This window comes from Pelodiscus sinensis, chromosome 13 (genome assembly GCF_049634645.1).
Source record: "Pelodiscus sinensis isolate JC-2024 chromosome 13, ASM4963464v1, whole genome shotgun sequence".
Taxonomy (NCBI): Eukaryota; Metazoa; Chordata; order Testudines; family Trionychidae; genus Pelodiscus; species Pelodiscus sinensis.
Genome location: NC_134723.1, coordinates 5923242 through 5947974, shown reverse-complemented (window position 1 = coordinate 5947974; position 24733 = coordinate 5923242). Strand labels below are relative to the sequence as shown.

At 41.9% G+C, this 24733-nt stretch overlaps 1 long non-coding RNA gene across 2 annotated transcripts in view; it reads right to left on the bottom strand.

The window, feature by feature from the left end:
- Positions 1-24249, bottom strand: part of LOC142831274 (uncharacterized) — a 76413-nt gene extending 52164 nt beyond the window's left edge. Inside the window, exons 1-2 of one of the 2 annotated variants that reach the window (XR_012906981.1) lie at positions 24062-24249; positions 11521-11637 (exon numbers count right to left, since the gene is read on the bottom strand). This is a non-coding gene — a long non-coding RNA (uncharacterized LOC142831274). The remainder of the gene's footprint in view (positions 1-11520; positions 11638-24061) is intronic. The other variant, XR_012906982.1, reaches the window with a different exon arrangement.
- Between the last annotated feature and the right edge of the window lie 484 nt (positions 24250-24733).

Here is a 24733-nt window from a genome sequence, read left to right as displayed (position 1 = left end):
TTGTTTACCTGCCACAATACACATTGGGCTCTGATGGCGGAAGATCTCTCCTCTTATTATTGGAACCGTTTGGTAATGGATCTTGAGATGACCCATAAACTTAGATGGCTGTTCCTTTGTTTTTCAGTAGTTCAGAAGATATTTCATTGCACAGGCCAGAGGATGTTCTGCTGAGTCTTCCCCATTTATCAACTCAAGCTTTGGTCTGACTAGTCCCTCATTGTCCTCCTTGCCAGAGGTGGCGGTGAAGGCTAGGACTATAATAGAGTTTAAAGAGAAGCTGGATAAATTCATGGAGGTTAGGTCCATAAAAGGCTATTAGCCAGGGGATAAAATGGTGTCCTTGGCCTCTGTTTGTCAGAGGCTGGAGAGGGATGGCAGGAGACAAATCGCTTGATCGTTGTCTTCGGTCAACCCTCTCTGGGGTACCTGGTGTTGGCCACTGTCGGTAGACAGGATACTGGGCTAGATGGACCTTTGGTCTGACCCAGTACGGCCGTTCTTATGTTCTTATGTTCTTATGACCATCCATGAGAGAAGTCGAGTGTGGGAACCCAAGTTCTTGCATCCTTAGATAGCATACATCACTGTCACCCCCTCTTTATTCAGTTGAACTGAGCCTGCACTAGCTGGGGACCTGACACCCATTTCTTAGGGAAAAAAGATTCTTCAGTGAAGGATTAATGGATAACTCTATGCTTATTATTAAGTAATCAGTGAAAAGCTCAAGGTTTCAGGAAAAAAGGTTGGCTTCAATCTTAGGTATTTAGAAAAGTGCCAAAAGTCTTGTATTTGGATACATGGCCATCTTTTTATTGGTTTCTTCAGCCTTGTCTTCTCTCTTTGAAAGATCTTTATTCTAAGGAATCGAGTCATTCTCTGATTTGGATCTCACACCGATGCAAATCAGAATAACTCCAGTGGAGTGTAGTATAAGGGCAGCAAGAATCAGGACTCTGTTTATTAATCAGAGAGGCATCTTAGAAGAGGCTTCTAGCAAATGCCTGGGAATGATGCTTTTGGGAACATGGAGATGTTATTGTCACACATGATTAAGAATGACAATTTAGTCTGTAATGAAAGGGATCTCACAGCTAAATTAGCTTGCTTATTATCTCTATCCTGGTCCTCCTGGGAATCAGAATTAAATTTAAGAATTACAGAAGCATGGTTGAAAAAAGAAACCTAAAGGATATATATTTTGTTAACCAGGTAAAGCTGACACTTAAAACTGATACTAATCTTGCTTTTGGTTATATTATTCGAATCTGAGGCTGTGTATTTTCTTGTTTGGGCATGTATTTGAAAAGGACTGTTCTGTAAAGGTGGGTAGAATTTTTTTTTCATGGTCAGTAAAGCCAGTTGAGAAAAACGTAAGTCAAGTTAGAATAGATACGTGGGGAAGATTCTTTACAATAAACATTAGCCTCCATGCCTGATAGTAAAGATACCAGTTGTTTTTTTTTTTTTTTTTTTTGCTCAATTCTAATAGCAGCTTATTGGAGTAGACAAAGAACATTTATTATCTGCTGCTGGATACTAGCATGTAAAATCTGGTCTCTGGAAATACTGCAAGTATAATTAATGTGTTAATATTATTCTATACTTAAAACCAGATCACCTTGAATTTTATGAATGGTTAATTCAGTTTTGCCATGCTCAGATGACACCCACATTAGAAATATGATTTAAAGAAACTATTTTTCTTCCTTTTGTGTGCCTAGTACTGGTAAAGAGGAGAGTATCTGAGTATTTTTTTATCATTAGGACAGACCAGACATTGATTTAAATAAATAATATATGTAACTGTTTTACTTTTTTATGATGTGGGACTGAGAATTTTGTCATTCTTTGGATGGCTTAGATTCAGTATACATTTTTCTTTTCACTTCTTGTGAAAGAGGTTGTGGGCCAAGTATCGGCATCGCCCACAGCCAAATGAAGTTTGGGGAAATTATCAAATGAAGCTTTGATTTTTCTGACTTGTTTAATTTTTTTCAAAAAAATCTAGATAAGATTTCAAAATTGATTATAGTCCAAATTATATTTAATACATTACATTTCATTTTGTCGGGACAGTTTATTATTCATAGACTTGAGGTTCAGTATCTTTTGCTTTTACACTATTAAAAGTGATTTCTCATATATTCAGCAATGGGTGAATACTGTAACTTGTACCACTATCTGAAATATGCAATTTGTACCCGTGCAAAATACTGTCATTCATATTCCCAGAACTTCCAATGACCACTCATCTTGTTCAGTGGATGCTTTGAGTGTGAGCATCTCATCAGGGCCAAGCTGAAGACTCCTTTGTGTGTTTACTCCTTAAAAGGAAGCAGAACTAATCATTCCAAATAATCTCTTTATTGTAGCTGTTCCACTATTCCGTTTTGTCGGGACCTGTAGTTGATGTTTGGGGGCAGGAAAGGATGAGCACAGAGATCTGTGCGAGCTGTTTGAACTGCCTCTTTGGTCCACCGTACTGATTGAATGTTAAGGGATCTTTCCGAAAGGACATTCCAATCACTAGAAATATAATGAACAGAAAATATGCAAAATGGCTAGAAGCATAAAAAGCAGCCCAGCTCAGAGGTGATTCGTGCCGCCATTGATTTAGCCGAGCGAGTCACTTGGTGATGAAATAGTCTTTTTGAAGAATATAAATGCAAACACTCCCACATCCAATTTTAATTGAAAACAACTAGTCCCAATTATTTCCTGTAATTAGCACTGGTGATCATAGCCACCCAGGTAACTAGAATAAAACATTGAAGTTGTGTGGCAATACGGCAAGATCACACAAACAAAACCCAGAAGGCTTAAATAGCAAGATTAATCGTTGCTTTCTTCTTTTATTTCTAGGACAAGGGAACGGAGAAGGTTAAACAACACAGTTCTTTGCCTTTCAGCTCCTGCGGGCTTGTTTGGCTGAGATCACCACTGTGTAGGAAGCAGGGGAACGGAAGGGAAGCATGCATGGGGCAGTGAGGGGAAGTTTCTACTGCCACTCTCCCCTGTTGAACTTGTTTTGTGGACCAACAGAGGACTGAGCATCTCAGGGCTTGCAGGACTAGGGTGACTTTCTCTAGTGTTACAAGGCTGCAAAAAGCATTGGCACTTCTTTCTACTGAATTTACTGTAAAAAGCCACTCAAAGATCCCACAGGGCTTGCACAATGCATTATAAATTGAATAGCTACAAGAAGCTTGCTGGCTCAATGTATTAGTGCCACTAACTAAATGCTTGATTATTCCATATTGTGTTCTCCTAATTGTGCTTGCAAATAACAGTCTTGGAGTTATTTGGGAGTCTCTTCCCCCTCTGGCCTGGAGAGGAGTAGTTAGGGGCTTAGGGGCTTGGTAGCTCTCTCTCTCTTTCTCTCTCTCTCTCTCTGTGTGTGTGTGTGTGTGTGTGTGTGTAGGAGGTTGGACAAAGGGGAGAAGGACTATAAAGGTATTGAGTATTAGTGATGAATGACCCAGGAAAGGAAATGTTATGTGGTGTGTTATTCCCAAGGCTCCTTTATGGGGATCTTACCTCCTCCTGCTAAAATGGATGGATTGGTTTAATACGATTAAAGAAAGAGGGGAAGTAACTGGATGTTCCTCTTTTAAAATGTTTATTATTATAATGGAAGTCCTGGTTATTCCCACTCAGAGACACGTTGTCACCTTTATTCACACTGGCTATGTCTTCACTGCACAGTTATTTTGGAATAAGCTATTCCAAAATATCTTATTTTGAAATAGCATGTCTACGCTTCAGTGAAGCCTCAAAATTAGTCCGAGGCAGGCTTCCCTAATGTATATGTGCTATCTCAATGTAGAGCCCCAGGTGGCACTGGGGAGGAATGGTCCTGGTGAGGGGCTATTTCGAAATAGCAGCAGTGGAACATCTACACATGCCTTATTTTGAAATAGCTATTTTGGAATAGGCGTTATTCTTCATAGAATGAGGTTTACGGAAGTCGGAATAAACCGTCCATTATTTTGAAATTATTTTGAAATAATGGAATCGCTCTGTAGATTCTCTCATAGTTATTTTGGAATAATGGCTGTTATGCCAAAATAGCTTTGCTGTGTAGACCCACCCATTGAGTAGTACCTTACCTCATTTATGTCAGTGGGACTGCTTGTGGAGTAAGCACAGGTGTGTAAAGACAGTGACACTTAACACTCAATTATCATCGAGATGTGAGGCTTTTACTACCATGAATAAGACTTTAAGGCTTTATCTATTATACTAGACAGGTATCTTCTTGAATCTCATATTGCTGTCATTGATTACTACTTTATTTTCTGGAGTGATATTTTATCACCACGAGACAGGATGGGCTGTTTAATTTCTGAACCATCTAACTGTGTGCAGAGTACATTTTTAGTGCAGCTTGTGAGGTAGTAACTGATAATAAAAGAGCCCTGTGTCCAAATCAAAATCACATCTGTTAGAGGTTTCATATGAAAGAGAGGTTAATAGATTTCAAAGATCAAATGAACTGGAGTATTTTGTCATTCAATCAGAGCCAGGTTTGATTTCTTTTATCAGGCTGAGTAATGATGTAGGCACTTGACCTTTCCTTATCATTATAATTCATAATAAAATGAAATGCTGGGGACGTTTCACATTAGCCGAGAAATAATAGTTTGACCGCTGACTTGTAGATTCTTGACCTATTCCCTCCTTATTTATTTCAAAATAAATGAGGGAAATACAAAAAATCATATTTATCTATCATGAAGAGACCAGTTTTATTATGGAAATTATGCTGGCCCAGCATCACGTATATATTCTCAAAGGTCTGTGTGTATCAATAATAATTTAGAGTTCGTCTACACTGCAACGGGATACTGGAGTATCCCGAAATAGCTATCCTGTGTCTTCACTGCAAGCCTTTAATTTTGGGCTCACTATTCCGATGTCCCTGTATGCCTCATTCTACAAGGAGTAAGGGATGTTTTGGAATAGCGCTTTATTTCAAAATTTAGCGCTGTGTAGACAGCGCCAAATGACAAAATAAGCTATTTCGAATTAGCAGCAAAATAAGCTACACAATTTGCATCGCTCAAATTGCGTATCTTATTTTGAATTATGGCGCAGTGTAGACTCACCCTGAGAGTGCTTTTATGAGCTCCCTGGTGTGACAGACTAACACAAACAATGAAAATGTGGCTTTTGGTATCACCCAGAAAAGTGACTGGATATATTTCATAAGAATGGCCAAACGGGGTCCTCTAGTCATCAGTGGCCAATGTGAGATGCTTCATAGGAAATGAATAGAATAGGGAAATTATCAAGTGATCCATCCCCTGTCATCCAGGCCTAGTTTCTAGCAGTCAGAGGCTTAGGGACACATAAAGCATGGGGTTGTATCTATAACCATCTCGGCTAATAGTCATTGATGGACCTAGTCTCCTTGAACATAGTATATTCTTTATTAAACCTAGTTATAATTTTGGCCTTAATATCATCCTTTGATAACAAGTTCCACAGGTTGACTGTTCATTGTGTGAAGAAATAAATCATTGTGCTTGGTTTAAACCTGACACCTATTAATTTAATTGGGTGATACCTGGCACTTGTGTCATTTAAAAGGGTAAATAACATGTCCCTTATTCACTTTCTTCTATACATTATTTTATACACCTCTGTCATAACTCTTCATAGTTGTCTGCTTTCCAAACAGAACAGTTGCAGTCTTTTTAATCGCTCTTCATATGGAAGAGGTTCCATACTCTTGACCATTTTGTTGCCCTTCTCTGTTCCTTTTCTATTTCTAATATACGTTGCTTGAAATGAAACAACCAGATCTGTGCACAGTGTTCAAGGAATGGGTGTAGCATTGATTAATGTAAGTGACAATATGATATTTACTGGCTCATATTTTATCAGCTTCCTAATGGTTCCTAACATTCTATTAGTCTTTTTGGCTGCCACTGCACACGGAGCTGATGTTTTCAGAGAACTATACGCAGTGACTCCAAGATCTCTTTCTTAAGTGGTAACAGCTAACTTAGGCCATGTAATTTTTTACATATAGTTGCAATTATATTTTCCAATGTGCATTGTTTTGCATTTATCAACATTTTATATTACCTGCCATTTTGTTGCCCAATCACCAGTTTTGTGACGTCCTTCTGTAACTCTTTGCGATATGCTCTGGACTTAGCTATATTGAGTAATTTTATACTGTCTGCAAATTTTTGCACCTTGCTGTTTACCTCTTTTTCCAAATCATGTATGAATATGTTACACTCTACTGGTCCCAATACAGATCTCAGAGGGACACTGCTGTTTATTTGTCTGTACTCTAAATGGTCCGAATAGGAGAGGCAGACCCCACGAAGAATGAGTAGATGATATAGTAGATTGGTGTGGAGCTAGTCTACAGAAACTAAGCCACTCTGCACTGGACAGGGAAAGATGGAAGGAAATAGTGAGGGAGGGGTCGGACTCGGACACCAAGGGGTGTTGAGCCTATGGTTGTTGATGATTACTCTAAAAACTAACCATTTATTCCTACCCTTTGTTTTCTGACTTTTAAATAGTTACTGATCCAGGATAGCACCCCATTCCTGCAACCCTGCCACACCCCTGTCCCCCTTCTCAGAGTCAGCACCAAACTTCTGCCTGAGCCCCACTCAGAGCTAGAACCCTGTATTCCCCATGCCAACACTCTGCCCTCACCTGACAACCTCTTCCAGAGCCAACACCCCACACCTCCTCCTGTATGCTGAGCCCTGGCCCTCAATCTGCTCCCAGAATCAGCATTCCACATCTCAGTTCTGATCGTCCTCTCACAGCCAGCACTCCAAAACCTCACCCCAACACTGAGCCCCCTCTCCGAGTAAACACCCCATGCCCACCTGTGCACCCTGAAACCACTCCTGCATCCCAACCCCCTGGCCCAGTCTTGGTCCCCCTTTCAGAGCCAGAACCTCTCCTGCCTCTGAGCCTCCTCCCAGAGCCAGCATCCCCTCTTGCACTTCTGCCCCTCCTCCCAAAGCCAGCACCAAGCACCCCTCTTGCACTCCAAGCCCTAGCCCTGAACTCACAGCCCCATCCTGACCCTCCGCCCACAGCCAGCACTCCATAATCCCCCCCAACATTGGGCCCCCTCTCAGAGCCTGAATCCATGCCCCCTCCTGCATCCTGAAACCCTTCTGCACCTCAGCCCTCTACCCCAACCCTGCTTCCCTTCCCAGAGCCAGCACACATCCTCCCCCCGCCCCACACTCTGAACTCTCTTCTGAACCCCTAGCACCTGCCCCAGCCCTGACCCTCCTCTCAGAGCCAGCACCCTGTACTCCAGCCCTGAGTTCCTCCCAGAGTCAGGACCCATACCACCTCCTGAGCACCAACCCCCATGCCTGAGCCCCCTCCCAAAGCCTCTTGCATGTCAAATCCCTCCCAACCCCCAAAACCCTGCTCCAGCCCAGTAAAAGTGAGTGTGCGGGAGGATGGGGGAGGGTGGGGAAGAGTGAGTGATAGAGAGAGGGGGAATGAAGGGAGTGGGGCAGGGCTTTGGAGAAGGGGCAGAGCCTCAAGGAAGTGGCAGGGTAAATATTAGGTTGCTCTTAAATTCTGAAAGTGATCTTGGGACCATTGACCTAAAACAAAAGTTTCGGGAGTGGGATTCCCTCTTGTGTCCTGGGCAGTGAAGTCTAATACAAATAATTCATTTAGCTTCTCTGCAGTGGCCTTGTTTTCCTTGAGTGTTTCTTTAGCACCTCAATAATCCTGTGGCCCAATTGAATGTTAAGCAAGCTTTTTGCATCTGATGTACTTACAATTTTGTTGCTGTTGGCTTTTGAGCCTTATGCTAGCTGCTCTTCAAATTCCTATTCGGTCTTCCTAGCTATATTTTAAAGCTACACTTTACAAAAAGGCATAAAAGCAAAGGAGACCATCTAGCTATTGACCAAGCTTCCCAGACTTACTTAGGATCCCGAAGTCTGACTTGGATTCCTAAATAAGCAGGCTGATTTCAAGAGTACTGAGCACCCAGCAACTCCCATTGCCTTAGTTCTTTTAGAAAATCATGCCTCTTATTTTGATGCTTAACTGTGGATGCAGTGAGCCTAACTTTCAGTATCCACTCTTGAAAATCTTGGCCTTACCAAATACCCAAAAGATATTTTGCAATTGCTTTGAACTGTTACAGCCTCCCGGACTGTAGCTGGGAAACTGCCTCACAGAATGTTAGCTATCTGGCAGCTTTGGAAATTTGTGTGCTGCCCTTCTTTTCTAATAACGAATAAGAGACTTTTTAGTACTTTTAAAGCTGAAATGCATTGATGTTTTTCATCCGCTTTACCATGACCCAAAAATAACAGAGGAGAGATCTTAGGGATTTTAAATGAACCATCCCCTGCTGCCCCGAAAGCTGCAAGAGACTTTCCAAAAGGTTTCAGTCCCAAAGGAAGGCCTTCCAAAAGAGTTATAAACAAGTATAAATGAGTTTATAATGGAACTCCTTTTAGCAGGGCTACTCAACTTTGGAAGTCCCGGGGGCCACAATGATATTCACAGCATATACTGAGGGCCGCAACTGAAATGTGGTTGCATGTACATGCAAATATATATGCAAATATATGCAAATAGCTTCTTTCACAAAATGCCCTGGCACTCCCAGCCAGGACCTCCTCCTGGGGGCTAGGAATGCCAACAGCCTGTACCCGTCTGTTCCAGCCAGCCCACCCGCTTGCACCTTTCAATGCTCACCCCACCTGGGAAACGCCTCACCATTGTGGATCATGTTCCCAGTGGAGGCCATGTTCAAAGGATTCCACCTGTCGGCCACGTGTTAAGCCCTGATTAAACCCAAACCGCACTGCAGGCCACGAACAAATAGGCCGGGTGTTGAGTAGCCTTGCTTTATAGTGTTTATGGGTATGTCTACACTAGCTCGTTAATTCGAGCTAGGTAGGCAAACGAGGTGACCAGAGTTGCAAATGGAGCCCGGGATTTAAATATCCCGGGATTTATTTGCATATTCCCGTCCGGTCGCCATTTTTAAATTTCACTAGCCCGAACTCACTGCCACGTGGCTACATGCAGCTGTAAAACATTAATTCAAACTAAGTCCTTAGTTGTGGAATGAGGAGTAACAGTTAATTTGAACTAAGGACTTAGTTTGAATTAACGTTTCACAGCCGCGTGCAGCCGCGCGGCAGTGAGTTTGGGCTAGTGAAATTTAAAAATGGCGACCGGAACATGCAAATAAAGCCCGGGATATTTAAATCCTGGGCTTCATTTGCAACTCCGGTCACCTTGTTTGCCTACCTAGCTCGAATTAACGAGCTAGTGTAGACATACCCTATGAGTTGCTAAAAGCACTGTAATAAATTTGCATTTACTATCTGCAATAAATCACTTCTTTTCACAGCTTTTATATAATAATCATTGAATGTTTACTAGGGAAAGTAATTTTTTTTAACCAAGGCCTGTTGAGTTCCATAGTGTATTTTCCAAGTTTATACTTGTAGTTTATAGTTGCAAGATGAGGGCAAAGCATACATTAGATTTATTTATGATCCTTTTTCATTCGAAAAAGTATATTTGTTTTTTCAGAAGACCTGTCTTTTTAAATTTTCTGGCTGATGGGTTGAATTGTAATGCTCACGTCAAATTGTATCAATCCAGCAAGAAAACAGGATGGTGCACCTTCAAAAAAGGGAGAACTTGGATGCCCCCTTTTATTCATGTTTTAGTCACAGTCTGTTTGGCCTCCACAGTGTTTTTGCATTTCTTTGTGTTTAGTCCAGTAAAGAGCTGGAAGCCAAATGATAGAAAGAGAACTGTCTTAAACATGACCTTTCTTGTAAGGCACAGGGCAGATGATGCTGAAGGGAGGGTTTTTTTTTCTTGTTTAGTTTATTATTTATCTTTCTATCTCTTTATTTCTTGGGCAAAACAGAGAAGTAAGAGTCAGTCAGGAAGGGCTCTGTTCTTGACTTTTTCACTGATTCTTTTGTGCCTTAGTTACTCCATTTGTCAAACCAAGGAGAAAACTCATAGAAAAAAAATTTAAACAGACCATGTAAAGGGAACTTCCTATATTGACACCTGTCCTAAATGCATTAAGAATGGTTCTGCTCCCCACTTTTGAGAAGGGCATTTACATTAGGCAACTAAATTATGCCAGTTTCTTGAGTGACAAGCTTTATTGTAAAATACCTATTGTCTAAAACATTATGAGGCATTGCTTGTGAAAGTATTTATTACATTAATACCCAGAGGGTCCAGCCAATTCCTAGGCACTGTTCAGACACATAGTAAAAGACAATCCTTGCTCTGAAAACTATACAGTCAACACAAACAAAGACCAAGATGAAATGATTGTATTAAGTTGATATAGCATGTCAGTAGTAGAGTCAGGAAGAAACACAAGCTCTAGCTACTGGACCAGCTAGTTAACTAGTGCTGCTTAAGGCTAATTGGGAGTAATGAGGTTTTTCTTATTTCCCTTAACCTCGATTCTGCTAAAGTATGTTGAAGAGAACTATCTTGCAAGACTTTTATGCCCGCAAACACTAAAGGGGTAGTAAATATTACAACCCACAGACCTCCTCCAGATGTAATGACAGACTGAGTTTGTAAATATCCATTCGCCCAGTGGCTTGGTGTGTTTCTCCCTTTTCAGAGGTAGCTGAAGGTTCAGTATGAAGACATCCATGGGCAATCGGTAAATTGTGCACTAATGAGTCCACATATGTATAAAGAAATTAGGTGCTGTTTAGCGCTCAGCAAAACCAAATTTAGGCAAACATATTTGTTTACCTTGGAAATCAGTTATACCCCCCTCCCACTGTAAGTCACAGTACACGAACAACATTGTGAAAGTATTGGATATACTACATAGTATTCAATGCTGGCAACAGCAGATAATCTGTCTAGCTTATTTTCTTACATACAATATTCACAGTCTGTACACTGGATAAGATCCTACCACATAAACAGAAGATTCTAGAACATAAACAGGCATTTGGTACCTATGAAATCCCTGACCTAAGACCTAGGTTATTTGTTTCTCACCCATACTAACAAAGAATAGCACTTGTATTCCACGTGGGTGCGAGAATCTGACCATTTGTTATCCACAGCTGGAGGAAGATCACATTGACATGTTGTGAGAGATGCCAACGTGGCTGTATTGCAACAGGAGTGCAGACACTGAAAGATGCTGGGTTCACAATTTTTCTTTAAGTGATGGTTGGGCCACATTTTAGAGCATTTCCTACCTTGTTTAATAAATTATTTCATTTGACGCTGGAACCTATTTCAGGAAAAATGAGACTTTCTGAACTTAATTTCGAATCTCCAGGGAAATTGTCTCTGTTTTCCCTGCTGTTAGATTAAGGAAAGTACTTTCCCCCTCCCCACTAACCCCACAGTGCTTTTGTCTGGACTGGACTCAATCTCAGAGCCACTGTGTAGTGAATCCAAAACATAAATAGCAGGAATTCTGCCCTCTGCTCCTCTGTTGTCACAACAAAGGAACTAACAGATCTAGCCTACCTGCATAAACTATGGTACAGCTCAGCTTGACTTGGTCGGACTGACTGCTTCATGCCGTGCTGCCTTTCAATCAAAGAGTCCCAGAGTCAGGTCCAGAGCTGAGAGATACAAAAGATCCTGTAAACCAGAGCCACAGCTGTTTATAAAGGGTAAGAAACATGCAAAGGCAGCATCTGAAAGGGGAAATAACACAAACAGGCTACTGCAGACAGTAAATGCCAAAGTGAAATCCTTGGGCGAATCATTCAATACAGTGGTGGGGAACCCATTTTGGGTCAGGGGGCCCCTTGCCATCAGAAAAATTAGTCAGGGTCTGCACACAAGTGAGAAGCAACAAAACCCAAATGAGCCCTCACTGACCTGGCCCCTGACTGAGAAGGAGAAAGACTCTCCACGTTCCCCTCACACACCAGAGTCTAGGTAGCTTTTGTGGGCTCCAGCCCTGCAGTGGGTCAGCAGGGGGACTGGAGCACCAGCAGTGGCTCCCCAATGCTTGGGAGGGGGGCTAAGCCTTGGGGGCTGGCTCCAGGCTAGCCAGGGGCTGCATCTGGCCCCCTGTCCTGAGGTTCCCCACTCCGGTTCAATGTGATATTGGGCTGGGTTGTGAGGAATGGCTGATACCAGGCTCGGACAGCTAGTTTAACAGGCAGAAGGGCAGAGAAGGACAGATTGTAATGAGGATGCTTGTTAGAGAGGAATGAAAGTTGGTGAGGCAAGAGATAAATCAACAGGCAGACTCTCAAATTAGTGAGTAAGAGTGAAAGATATTCAAGCCCTTAGAAATTAGCAGAGAAGTCCCCTTCAGTAAGGTCCTTTGAGCCAAGAGAGATGAAGGACTTGTGGATTCTGCGATTCTGTAGACCTGTGTTCACTGCATGACTCTGAGATTTATTTCCTATGGGCCAGGCCAGTAGGTCTTTTTGTGCCTCATTTCCACACCTGTAAAATGGGGATAATGAATCTTCCCGATCCCACAGAGGTGCTTTGGGGATAAATACACTGTTTGAGGTGCTCAGTATGGTAACAGGGGCTATATAAACTGTGGCAGAGATGCCAATTTTCTGCCATATCTGTACCAGATTAAGTTTAAGTATTTTAGGAGTTCATTATATTAACATGGAAATATTATGTATTATTGTAGGATTGTCTGTAGAGAAGAAACCTGACTTAGGTAAATTCTGGGAAGTGTTATGAACCTCAAAGGACTCTCTTAAACCAGGGGGCAGAAAAGGAGCTTTTGGAATAAACAAAGGAAAGTAGATTTCCTGGGCACATTGGTGGGGAGTGGGGGGAAGGAATGCAAATTCCCTAACTCAAGACACAATCTTTTGAAACTACACATTGAGGAAAAGCCCACTGTCCGACTCATTACTCAGTCATGGTGTCTAAGGAGCAAAGACCCATAATATCTGAATCAGAAAAGTACAGACTTGTGGGTGGGTTTGTTCTGAGCCAATAGCTGTTGTGAACCATTGACTACAAGAAAGCCCCTGTGTAGCATTTGAAGGATATTCACATACAGAGTTCTTTGTAGAGATGGAGATGAAATCTGGTAAGCTTGTTAACACGACTGTAGTTTTTTAAATTGTTTTTAATATGGGGGGGGGTCTTTTTGGTACATCTTCTACCTTAGGAATAAGTGCTTAGAAAGAGCTCAGGAGTAACTTAAGTGTGGGCAATTACACTGTTTATACCCTCTGAGCAGAAGGCAAAGCAGGCAGTGTGACTTGCTGGGGAATTTACAGTATAGGCAAAGAACTGTGTGCCCTCAAAGTACCCTAGCCAGAAGGGAGAGAAAGATACATGGCTCTGCACAAGAGAAGTGAAAGGTGGGGAGCAAGAAGCCTTAGCGTAGGGGCAATTGCTGGACCACAGAGGGGTAATACAGGTTCAGTTGCCCTGAATTAAGACATAAGTAACCAAACATATTAGAGTTTGCCACAAAAAACAAGGGTGTAACCCACAGATGGATGTGGTCCAGAAGCTCCTAGATGGGCCTTGATTTTGTGTCTACTTATTGAATAACTATAGAGGCTTGACAGCATTAAAGGGGAGAGGTAGCATCTTCATAAAGAGCTACTGGAATTAGATGATGAACTGACAGAAGGCTCTCCGTATCAAAAGGATCACAGTAGCTTATTGGTAAGAAGAAAGAATGTTAAGGTTTTTGCTGACTCATCTTCATCAACACCCTGAGAGATGGGGACAGGTATGGAACAATCATTATTCAACAGGGAGGTCTCTCCAGAAAAAGTTAGGAAATGGCTTATACACAAGGGGTGCATCTAGACTGGCAAGATTTTGCGCAAACGAGGCCACTTTTGTGCAAAAACTTGCCAGCTGTCTACACTGGCTGCTTGAATTTGCGTAAGAGCACTGACGTTCTAATGTAAGAATTCAGTGCTTCTTGCGCAAATACTTTGACGCTCCCGCTCAGGGATAAGCCCTCTTGTGCAAGAATACTTGCGCAAGAGGGCCAGTGTAGACAGGCACCTTAATTTTTTGCGCAAGAAAGCCCAATGGCTAAAATGGCCATCGGAGCTTTTTTGCGCAAAAGCGCGTCTATATTGGGCACGGATGCTTTTGCGCAAAAGCACTTTTTGCACAAAAGCATCCGTGCCAATCTAGATGCTCTTTTGCGGAAATACTTTTAACGGAAAAACTTTTCCATTAAAAGTATTTCCGCATAATCATGCAGTCTAGATGCAGCCAAGGTGACCCCACAGTGTTGTGATTCAGTGGCAACAAAGACGTTCCATAAACCCCTGAGATTTATTTTCAGCAAAGGGAGATGAGGCAACAAAGAAAAGGAAGAGTAAAATGAAAAAGTAAAATGAATATTGGCAGAATTGAGGGGTGTTAATTTTCTTTCTGGGATAGTGATAGCTCCCTGTGCTGGGGGAGTTACTGGACTACAAAGAATAGTAATTTAAAATGTCTTATATAGTGGATGTTTTAAAAATAGCTGGAGACAAACACAAGTAAATGTAACTACAAATAGACACAACCTCTATATAACACCCAGGAGCAGCTTCTCATTTGTGCCTGCTGACAGATTCTGGGTTACCATAGGAGCTCAAATTGCCCCAATTCACTTCCTTGAACTTCCAACCTTCCCTACCCCAGCACAGTCTGGTGGCAGTGCCTGCAAGACAGCAGGATACAGTCACTTCTATTAATTCTACTCTGTTTCTGTGCTGGGGGGATCCTCATTGCATCTCCACAATGTACAACAGGCCCGTAGTTTCCTAAATCACTCCCCCCCCTTCTTAAAAATAGGTACATTAGCAATTCTCCAGTCATAGGATTCAATCCCCGAGTTTACAAATTCTTTAAAAGTCTTTCCTTTGGAGCTTTCCATTTCATATGTCATTTCTTTTTATATTCCTGAATGAATGGTATCTGAGGCCCCCAGTTTAGTCCCATGAAACTGTTTGAGTTTGACGCCCACCTTGGACCTGCTGATTTCATGCTGTCCCAGGACTGGGATGAAGACCCACCCTCCTCCAACCTCCGTGAAATCACCTCATACAGATGAAACTGATGACCTGGGTGAAGTCATAGAAGATAATGTTTGACCACACATAGGTCAGCGCCTGGGTGTGCTCCGGAGACAAAGTGGTTGCTCCCAAACCAGAACACATGATCACCTGTATTAATCAATAGATTTCAGCAGAAATGTTCTGACTTTCTCAGAGCAGGTCACAAAGGGGTAGGAGAGATCAGGGCTTTTTTATACCTTTCTGTAATCTCAGGCAACAAAGAGATCAATGCATTGTGGGAATGGCTACTGGTATGCAGTTCTTGCCCCTGTACACAGTGCATGATAGAACTGGTCATAGTGGAGGCATGCACATATCCACACCCCTCATGCATTCCAGTTTTCATTCACAAAGGCCTCAGATCTGTGTTAGTCTGTAACTTTAAAAACGAGTAGTCCTGTTGCACTGTAGGGTGCATCTACATTGCACCATAACTTGAAATAAATGAAACAAACAAATGAAATAGCTTATTTTGTCATGTGGCACTGTCTACACAGCACTAAATTTCAAAATAAAGCTCTATTCCAAAACGTCCCTTAGTCCTCGTAGAATGGGGTTTACAGAAATGTTGGAATAGCGAGCCCAAAATAACAGGCTTGCTGTGAAGATGTGAGATAGTTATTTTGGGATACTCTAGTATCCTGAAATAGAGTTGCAGTGTAGACATGACATTAGAGACAAAATATATATAGTATCACTCACTTTTGTGGGCAATACCCACTTCTTCAGATGAGATGATCTTGAATGGAGAAAAAAAAAGGAGAACCCTCATAATAATAAGGGAGAGGAAGAAAAAAAGCACCTCATTTGTAGTCCCAGTGCTAATGAGGCTAATTGAGTGCGCTGGAGGTTGTCCCATACTTAGCTTTTGATGTCAATAGGGTGTTGATTGTAAGGAAAGCTGGTGTTATAATATGTTAACAAGTTCAAGTCTTCATTCAAGCCAAGAGAGAGAGTATCAAATTTGCATACGAAGGTCAGTTCTGCACTTTCTCTATAGTTGGCTTGTGAAATGCCTTTGTGGAAGAAAGGCTACTTTTAAGTCCATTAATGAGTACCCCAGCAGGTTAAAATGTTCCCCTTCATGTTTCTCTGTGTTGTCATTCCTAATATCTGATTTGTTTCTTTACATTCTTTGTCATAAACTCAGAGAATGTCTAGTTTGGTGATTCACTAGAGGGTCATTCAAGAACATGCTTTTAGGGCTTCATATGTGGCCAGTTGGTGGGGTTCTGACATACCAGCTAACATGTTCCCATGTGCAGTCACAAGAGTAGAGACAGCCTTAGTATTTGTCTGTTTGTTATGTTTATGTACTTTTAACAAAATAAGCTGGGGAAAATCTTCACTTCACTTTATTATGAACTATCTTTGTTCATACATTTCCCCCCAGTCCTCTCCCCCAGACAATGGGGATATATCTATTTTCAGCACAATAAATTATGATAAACAACAGGTGTCATGGGCATTTCCAGGCAGGCATTTGCCAAAAAGAAAAATGCATAATCCAGTGCTTGGCTTTAGGGACAGCCATTTCTGCCATTAGCAGAGAGTAGAGCTTTGGCTCTCAGACTGGCAAACTGCACTCTGTTAAGTGCAAATGGGATTTTATCCATTATGTAGTCTCCAAATAAATATATGTGCCTGTGCAAATGTAATGTTAAATTCTTCAGAAGAAAAAGAGCTTAATTTGGGAGACTTGCCATTTTTCTGTAATTATGAAATAAACAGGATGAACAGGGACCTGTATAATTAAAGCCTTTGTTTACCAAAATATCAACCATGATTAATTTACATGTATTTCTGAGTTCATATCTGGTTAGGGTTTTTGTATGTTTGTATTTTGTTTTCCAAATTATAAAAAAGGGGGAATTTCAGGACTCAAGAGATGGTGTATTAACTATTTAACAGCAGCATTGATGCCTAGTTCATTCCCTTACAACAATGTGAATGAAGCTTCAGGGGATAGCCAAGTTAGTCTGTTTTGTTAGTCTATAAAATGCTACCAGACCATTTGTTGTTTTTTAACTTTAACAATGTGAATGAACTTCAACTTCTGTTGCATACTAGATGCTTTTATAATAAATTGGTCATCCATGGGGCTGAAGATGGAGGGTGGACACAGAGGTCAGTTACGCTGGAGCCTGGCAATTAGGAGAGTCTGGGACCATGTTACCATGGCAACAGTGGTGGACAGAGCCTCGGGCCTTTTCAGTCACCACTGGGGCTCTGCACACAGGCTCCTGATTGCTATGGGTCCTATGGCACTATCCAGGCAGTATTGAGGTCTGGCTGTCCATAGCCCCACACAGAGGCCCTGTCCCTTCTGGGGACCCAGAGCCAAGACTCTCCCCCCATTGCCCACAACCCAGTCATCCATGAGGAGTGCAGATAAAGAAAGGAACAGATCGTGGTTTATATGCTGTAGGTGGTGAGATTAGAAAGCTAACCTGTCAGGATACTAACAACTCAGGACATTGGTAGTGGGCTATAGAGCCTTACATATTATTGCAGAATCTAGGGACTGAAAATATTAATCAACTCGCCCAATCTCCCTGGGAATGCCAGTGATGATGTCCCCAGTGCTTTATTTGGGATACTATTCCACCATGGATCATAGCTGGAGGGCATCTGAGTCCATTCCCTGACAGGCAAAGAGTTCTCATCACAAAGTTCATTCAAATGTTGGCATTTACTGTTCATCTTAATGAACATTTCCATGTTCATAACACATACTGCAAGGCACATATATTTACTGCTGGAGATTTATTTTATTTTATTGGGAGTTTTTTTGGGGGGGGGCAGTTACTGGCTGGTTATTTAGTATTGTATGGTATGAGGTTGCTGTTTCTTTTGATTCTTTATTTATTGTATTTTTAAGTATTTGCCAGAGGTGCTTAGAGTGCTCAGTCAAGCTGCTTGGAAAATTTTTCATCAACTTTTTTTAATGAAAAATAGCTATTTGACAAACAAGGTGGTTTTTTTTTTTTTTTAGGTTTGCATAAAAATGATGTCTAAAAATGTATCTTCGGGGGGAAAGGTAGAATCGATGCAAACAAAAATATTGGTGGCTTTGAAATTTTTTATGGAAAATTAAATACATTTTCCAATGAGTTTTAGTGTTCAGATTGGCATATTGTGTTTGACAAAGTTAAACATGCCAATTCAGAGTATGTTCACAGTATGTTCTAAGGGAGACAGTAAATATTGTCACTAAAGTTATTATATTAAAGTGGAAAACTCCTATTTGGTTCCAGGTGTTTTAATTGACTCATAGACTCATAGACTTTAAGGTCAGAAGGGACCATTATGATCATCTAGTCTGACCCCCTGCACAGTGCAGGCCACAGAATCTCGCCCACCCCTCTTAGAATAATCCTCTCACCTATGTCTCAGATATTGAAGCCTTCAAATACTTTGAAGGCCCCAACATGCAGAGAGTCCTTCAGCTGTGATCTGTGCCCAATGCTACAGAGGAAGGCGAAAAACCTCCAGGGCCTCTGCCAATCTACCCTGGAGGAAAATTCCTTCCTGACCCCAAATATGGCGATCAGCTAAACCCTGAGCATGTGGGCAAAACTCACCAGCCAGACACCCAGAAAGTTCCCTATAATGAATGGTCAATTAGTTACCAAGATCATGTTATTTCATCCAACCATCCCCTTATCATAGAATCATAGAACTGGAAGAGACCTCAGAAGGTCGTCAAGTCCAGCCCTCCGCTCTAGGCAGGACCAATCCCATCTAAATCAACCCTGCCTGGGCTTTGTCAAGCCGAGACTTAAACACCTCTAGGGATGGAGACTCCACTACTTCCCTAGGTAACCCATTCCAATGCTTCACTACCCTCCTAGTAAAATAGTTTTTCCTAATATCCAATCTGGACCTCTCCCACCACAACTTGAGACCATTGCTCCTTGTTCTGCCATCTGTCACTACTGAGAACAGCCTCTCTCCATCCTCTTTGGAACCTCCCTTCAGGAAGTTGAAGGCTGCTATCAAGTCCCCCCTCACTCTTCGCTTCTGCAGACTAAACAGACCCAAGTCCCTCAGCCTCTCCTCGTAGGTCATATGCTCCAGACCCCTAATCATTTTGGTTGCCCTCCGCTGGACCCTCTCCAATGCGTCCGCATCCTTTTTGACCTGGTTGCTCTGACTGATTCTAGCAGGTTCCTGCTGGTTCTGGATCAGCCCTTGTTAGTCTACCCTGGGAAAAGAGACCTAGTTAATCTGGGGCTTCCAGCCTCAAGGGAGACCAGGAGGCCAATTAAGAACCAGTTGAGACTGGTTTAAAAAGGTTTCCCTTTTCTTCCCTCAGTGTGTGTGAGGAAGGAGTTGATGAGAGGAAGTGTGGTGGAGAGTTTGGGAGAAGAAAGTGCAAGTAGATCCCAGGAGGAAGAACCTCTGGTAAGGAAGGTGCTGGGGAAGGCCATGAGGAAGTGACCCAGGGATTTTTAGCTATCACACAGCTGTTACTAGAAACATTACAGAGAGCTGCTGTTACAGGGTTGAGAGTAGCTCAACAAACAGCAAGCCTGGGCTGCTTGCCTCTAGGGCAAGTCATCTGCCTGAAAGGGAAGGACCCGCCATGGCTAAGGAGGAGCTTTGTCACAGTAGTGAAACCTGCATCTCCATTCATAAGGTGGGATCTTGAGTGGACTTGGCAAGTCTTCAGCAGCAGGCACTTGAGATGCTAAAACAAATGACAATGGCCATCCCTTGTCCAGCAGTACTACCAACCAACTTGCCCTCCAGTATGATGCATCAAAGAAAACTTTGGGAAAGCTCCTTTGCAGGACTAGTTGATCACTTAGGCCAGCAAGTTCCCTGTCAAAGAACATGGATATGCCCAAAGAGTGGATGAGACGCTGAATATGAGTCAACAGTGTGCCCTTGTAGCCAAGAGGGCTAATGGCATATTAGGTTGCATTAGGGGGAGCATTGCCAGCAGATCCAGAGAAGTGATTATTCCCCTTTATTCGTCTCTGATGAGGCCACATCTGGAGTATTGTGTCCAGTTCTGGGCCCTCCACTATAGAAAGGATGTGGATGCATTGGAGAGGGCAGCGGAGGGCGACCAAAATGATTAGGGAGATGGAGTACATGACCTATTAGGAGAGACTGAGGGATTTGGGTTTGTTTAGTCTGCAGAAGAGAAGAGTGAGGGGGGATTTGATAGCAGTCTCTAACTTCCTAAAGTTCCATGAGGCGTACAACTAGTTCGGATTAGGAAGCCTAATCCGAACTAGCTAGTCTGTGCCGCGTGTAGCCGCGCGGCACAGGGTCCGAACTAGCCAGCATTTAAAAATGGCGCCGGCCAGCTTTATGCAAATGAAGCCCGGGAAATTCAAATCCCGGGCTTCATTTGCAACTCTGTATGACTACATTACCCCCCTAGTTTGAACTAGGGGGGTAGTGTAGACATACCCCTAGAGACAATAGTGATATAGCTCCTTCTTAGTGCTCCAAAGGGGCTGTGGTGCATGTCAATGCACCTTGAGCAGTGCTAGATACTGATCAGATTGTCCAGGATGATTATTGGTCTTAACTGGCACCCTGATCAGGTCATATACACTCCTATATCAGCAAGCTGGGGGAAAGGCTTCAGGAGACTGAACATATTATGTCCCCATTTCAATAATGAAGTTGATATCTTAGCAGAGATTATTGATACCCTAAGTATTTTCCTTGGCCTGACGAAGAATTTGGAGTCACTCGAGAGTTTGTCTCTCACCAGTGGAAGTTGGACCAATAGAAGATTTACCTCTCTCAATTTGTCTCTGGAATATCCTTAGACCAATAGTTACACTGCATCCAATTATATGCATCAAGAGAGTGATATTAGCAGGTGGTCCAGAAAACAAAATCCAACTGTCAGTAGGAGCGGAACCATATTTTAGGATAAAGTCATATTTCAAGGACAGAGGGTTGTTGTCTCCACTTTAATATGAAAGGATGTAATGAAAAAATAAACATGCCTCACACGTAGGAACAGACAGCTGTCTTGGACCAGTTCAAGAGTGTGTATACTGGCCAGGAATGAAGATACATGTCCATCCCTTGATAAAATAATGTGGCATCTACTAGTCATGTGATAACACTTGCAGAAAGAAACTGTTACCATATGAACTGTCCATCCAACCATGGTGAAAGGAAGGAGAGGACTTACTTTCAAGGCAAAGTAGTGCTTGATAACAGTGGACTACTATTCAAAGTTTTCTGAGGCTGATGCACTGCATTATACTAGAAGCAAGTCGGTGTTCTCTTATTGAACACCCACTTTGTGAGACATAGCATTCCAGACACTGTATTCACTGGCCATACCCACTCAGTAGAGGTAAGGTGAAATCAGCTGTGAAAACAAGTAAGAGGTTGTCACACAAGGGTGTATCTTTGGTTTCAGACCTCTTTGGTGCACAGAAATATCCCATCATGGGGTCCCAAAACAGTCTGATGCAGGCACTGATGGGATGAAGGATTAAAACCCTACTAACAATGAGTGGAAATCTGTTGCAGCCAGAAGAATTGGTACAACACTGAGAGCAGATGGACAATAGTCAGAGAAAGCAAGCACTACAGTAGAACTAAAGTCAAAGAGTCCATGTTTCCTACAGGCTGTTATTGACAGGACACAAGGGAAGTAGGGAACATGGGGAATAACGGTGGAAGCAACACAGCTATGTGAATAGAATAATCCTCAAGGTTTACTCAAGTTTCACTAGATCAGTTTAATCTATATGGAATAAATTACCTAGAGAGGTTGTGGAATCTTCATCACTGGAGATATTTGAGAACAGGTTAAATAGACATCTGTCAGGGATGATCTAGATGGCACTTGGTCCTGCCATGAGGGCAGGTGACAGGACTTGATGACTTCTTGAGGTCCTTTCCAGTTCTAGTGTTCTATGATTCCCTCTTTCCAAATGAAACAGAGAATGCTCTTGCAATAATATTTGTGATATTTTGGGAAGTGAAAGACTTAGGAAACTATTCCTAGTAAATAGGAAGAAGGAAAGTAGTTGAGGAAAGTGAAGTAAACTCGGGCATGTCCATAGAAAATTTTAGTTTGTATTTCCACTAAAAGATTTGCATAACCCCAGTTGAGAAAGATTGTTGTGTAAATTTGGAAGATGCATACACTGCCATCTTTTACTGGCAGGCATTTATCTACCCACAGGGCCAATCAGCTTGTGTAGCCATCATGTTGCTAAATCCTTGGCAATTTGCCTGCATTTTTCATATTTAATTAAATAGAAGATTCTCCACTCTACTGCATAATCCAGCATAGTTCAGAGTAGCTGCGACTGTATCACTGGCTCACACCATGGCTGGATTTGGTCACATATATAAAATAGTACATTCTCTATGCAGTTCCATGTACATTGGCAATTCAACCATGTTTTCCTTGAAAAGAGAAACTAATCACATCCATTCAGGGCTCAGTTTTCTTCATATACTGTTGCTTTTGATTATAGTGATATCTCTGCTTTCATTACTACTTTTGACAGTTTGCCATGGTTACTTGACCTGAATCTTGGAACTTGATAGTTCAGTATTAATCAGCTGTCTTCTCACATATGTAGAGTGTACATCAACCAATCAAGTAAATATTTTCTTAAGTGCTTCATCCTGATACTGAAGAATTTTTTAATCTGAATTATGTTATTCCTGTTTGGTCATTAGATAGAAAATAATGGGTTGAATATTAGGAAAAAATTTCCTAACTGTCAGGGTGGTTAAGCACAGGAATAAATTGCCTGGGGAAGTTGTGGAATCTCCATCATTAGAGATATTTAAGGACAGGTTAGACAAACATCTATCAGGGATGATCTTAGATGGTGCTTGGTCTTGCCAAGAAGGCAGAGGACTGGACTTGATGACCTCTTGAAGTCCCTTCCAGATCTAGTGTTCTATGATTCTAAAAGAACCACATTTATATCCTAAACCCTTTCCCCAGAATTTGAGTTTCATCTTTCCTGAGGTGTATTTGATTAAATGTTCCCCATTATTTTTCATTTTTCCATAGCATCTGATCGATGAGAAGTATGCCCAGAAGAGGTTGCATTTTAGGTAGATCTAGGTCAGCTTGAAGCAGTCGTATCAATGCTCTGAAACTAAAGGGGACTCAGCCAAACACTACAAGGTAATCTATTTAGAGAAAGACTGGAAAAAGGCCTACACCTAGTATTCAGTCAACTGTGAAATTCTCTGATGGACCAAAGGAAAAACTGGACCAAATATACCAACATTTTGGAGAGCCTAGAAATCTAGGTCCAGTTATGAATTTTGTAGCTTAGGTCCATGTGCATATCTCTAATTTAAGCTACACATGGGTCTAGGCTACAAAATGCATAGCTCGGTAAAGATCTCTTGTGGCCTAGATACTCCTTAGGTAACTGGGTTCAGAGTCCATATCAAAGGCACATGTCCATGTGCTTTTTCTAGGTTAGCATTATAGTTGAACTAGACCCCATGTTGCAAAACCATTCCTATCTTTCTCTCCCTTAAGAACACTTGCTTCCTTTTTTCTGCTTCTGATACTTTTCTGCTGTCTACTTCACCAGCCCGTTGCATAGAAACTCAGCCAATCTGGTTTGCCTGGTCACTCAGTATCCTTAGCATAGCCATTGTTTGGTCATAGCACAGTTCTTAAGGGTATCGACCAACTATTGAGCCTGATCTGGCTGAGATGTGCCATGGCCCCTTCAGCAAATGGTGGATAAAGAAAAACCCTTGTAACTTGATAATATCAACCCAAAATCAGTAGTACACAGGCAAATCATTGGACCAGCATGCAATATTCAGTCAAAGAACTACAAATTTTCAAACATTTTGGTGAACTTGAAACCATATAAAACATCTAAGGACTTGTCTATATTAGAAATGCTACAGCAGCGCTCTGGCACTGCAGTGTAGACACTTCCTACCCCAATGGAAGGACTTCTTCTTTTGGCATAGATAATCTACTTCTCTGAAAGGTGGTAGTATTCTTCCATTACCTTAGCACTGTGTACATTGGAGGTTAGGTTATCTTCACTCTGCCATGCAGCAGTGTCAATTTTTCATACCTCTGAGTGACATATTTAAGCCAACTTAATTTTCTTGAGTGCACCATGCCTCAGACCTTCTTGTTTCCTCCTGAAATTTCAGTAATTTCCCCACCATGGTTCCCAGATTAGGCACAAGTTCAAAAACATCAATAGTGTGGTGAGTATGGCTTGAGTTCAGGGATTGTGATGAAATACAACTCGGAACTTTGGCTGTTTTTGTGATGCTTACAATAGTCTTGAACTCTTTGAAGGAAACACTTCCTTTTTGCATAGACTAATAATAATGCCCATTCAGAGGTTGATTCTCTGCAGTGCTTTTTTTGTGACAGTACTGCTCTCTAGTCAGAGTTTACCTGGAAAGAATGGAGCATACCGACACCTCTGTAATGACCGACAGCCGGCTGGACTGTGTGTCTTAAATGGGGCAATGCCCCCCCTTTTTTTGTTTGTTTTTGCTCAACAACTTTTCCCCTGGGCTGTGTCCAGACTCAGGGGTTTTTTCGGAAAAAGTAGCCTTTTTCCGAAAAAACTTCACCTGCGTCTAGACTGCAGCCGCGTTCTTTTGAAATTAAATCGAAAGAACGCAGCTTTTCTTTCGACGGCGGTAAACCTCATTGCACA